This window comes from Triticum dicoccoides, chromosome 6A (assembly GCF_002162155.2).
Source record: "Triticum dicoccoides isolate Atlit2015 ecotype Zavitan chromosome 6A, WEW_v2.0, whole genome shotgun sequence".
In the NCBI taxonomy this organism is placed as follows: domain Eukaryota; kingdom Viridiplantae; phylum Streptophyta; class Magnoliopsida; order Poales; family Poaceae; genus Triticum; species Triticum dicoccoides.
Window position 1 is genome coordinate 23,680,900 of NC_041390.1, and position 2,496 is coordinate 23,683,395.

General features: G+C 44.0%; 1 protein-coding gene across 1 annotated transcript in view; it reads left to right on the forward strand.

Annotated features, from left to right (window-relative positions):
- The window catches only part of LOC119318166, a 6,273-nt gene that overhangs the window by 934 nt on the left and 2,843 nt on the right, over positions 1-2,496 (forward strand). The gene's annotated exons all lie outside the window — the stretch shown is intronic.

Here is a 2,496-nt window from a genome sequence, read left to right on the forward strand (position 1 = left end):
AATTTCTAAAAGAAACACTCCCCCTCAGATGGGTGATAAATATCTATCATTACCATCTTGTTACAAGCTAAATTATATTCCTCGAGTCCTAAGCCCTTAGTTAGACAATCTATGACTTGATTTCCCAAGCTTATGTGATTTAATTTTACTAGCAACATTCTTGTGCTTTGCAATGGGAGAAACAAATCACATGCCCCTAGCCCAGTATGCATGCCTCAAAGACTCCCACAGGTCTAGATCCTCTATTTCAATATGGCGCCCCATCCGTGTCACTGCTTATCCTCCTTTTCACCCTCACCGATAGTGATCCTAGAGTCCACCCTATCACAAATATGTCTAAAGGTGGTCAATCCCAAGAAGATGATCTCGGCCACCGCATGGCTCACCTTTCATTGAACCACACCAGTGAAAGAGAATGTTTGAAACATCTTTCAGTTTGTTACAATAGTAGCTTAAATATCATGGTGCACTGAGCAAAAAAAATTCCGGTTGAACTATTAGCGACAATGGTTGCTTCTAAATTGACATGGCTTCCTTCTATTAGTGTCTTAGGTATGAGTGAAAAAATATCCAATCTCAAAAGACAATAGGTAAATGAGAGCAAAATAGAGAGTCTTATTAAAATTGCATGCACGCCTTATATACTCAAATGAGACTGAAGAAGCAATATGCCATTTAGTCATATATATGCACAAAGGTATGCAGCCATTTAAAAAATGTTTGAATTATAAGCATGAACTTGTATGTTGTGCCACCTACAATGATCTGCCCTACCAATTGGTCCACAATGAATTTACAAATACTTGTTGCATGTATCCGCTGAATGGCTTTGTTTCTTTGTTTCTAAAGAGAGAATTCATAACTCATAAATTGAATGCCATTGACACCACCTCTGAAAGAGTGTCTCATCATTCTTTAGGGGCCCCTTCCTATTCCTAATCAACTATCAGATCTGGAGAATAAAACATACCGCATCATGCTTACTCAAGCACATGTAGGATGGATCAAGAGTCGATCGTGAACTTCATATATAATTTTAAAATCATCAATGACAGATGAAAAGCAGATCCTGCAATTTAAAAATTATCAATGAACTCCACCATTCCACTTTGTGGTCGTATCTATCCACCTTGACCTCCATGGCGAGAGGCTCGTGCCACCGGAGTGATGGCGGCCCACAATCTCCTCCTTAATAGGGCAAAATCACAGCGAGTGATCAGAGCGAGAAGATGGTGCCCTGATGTGGAACTATGTTAGCACATCATCAGCGCGCTAGCTGTGCACCCCTTCCATCATGTGAGGCTTGCAAGTCCCCTACCCGTCTCCTTCACCTCCTTCCAGTGACTCCACCGTGACTGGATTGTTGATTCCGGCGAAACCCTACTCGATTCCTCCCGCATAGAGCCTCCTCTGCACCTCCAATAGCGTCCTGGCCAGGCAACACACGCAATAGTATGCGCAGAGGCACTAACCTTTCTATGACACTTCCGGTGAATTCTTGCCCTACAACGACGGCGGCGAGTGGCCATATGCTGCAAATATAAAACACTTCGGCTGCTGCCACAAAATTTGCTCCAAACGGGGGACCACGTAGGACCACAATAAAATGGCTGTTTTACATCACTTTATGCCAAAAACGCTGCTCCAACAAGTGCCCTAAAATAGGACAAGCACAAAACGACATCCACGGTATTTTTGGGGCACCAATTTTAGGGCTTCTATAGTTGATGAGCATTTTCTGGTGCCCTAAAATTCACTTTTTGGTGTCCCAAATTTTACTCTAGCTACTTTTTTGTGCCCTATTATAGGGCCATTGTTGGAGATTCTCTGAGTTTTTTGTGTGTTTTTGAAGGAGCTTCTCAATTCTTTGATTTTTCCCCATGGTTCAGTGTCATTAGAAAGCACCAATAGCAAGCGACTATGCCTCCTCTCTTCTGCTCTATCGGGTATTAAGTTTTAGCTTACTTGAACAACAACAATCAACAACCAAAACCAGGTTCAATGCAACTAGCGCACCAAGGCCCTAAATCCATCACGCTGTTACATGTCAAAACACTAGCCACACCTCCTACAAGATGTTCTGCTTTGCCTTCTTTCCGCAACCAGCAAAAAAACATCTCCTTCTCTCCACTCTAAGACAGCAGCATCAGCAGCCCACAAACAAATTTAGGCAACATACATCTTCTCTGCTTCTTGCTACAGTACTCACTATACCAACACCGCTACCTCCAAGTGATAGTAGCCGTACAGACCTCACCAATCACTCCTTTCACCACCACGGACCAACTCCGCAGACCTGCAGGTCCTTCTACTTGCACGCACTATCGGCCGTCATCTCGGATGAGCTTTTGATTTTGAGCAGCCACATGTACGCCTCCCGCTGCTACCCCCAACACCCATGACCTACAGTTCCTGCACGAGCCACAAGGTTGCACGCCACAAGCTTCAATGCCGATTTGCTGTGCTGCCCCACGCTCCTGGCCGCAAGAACTTCTT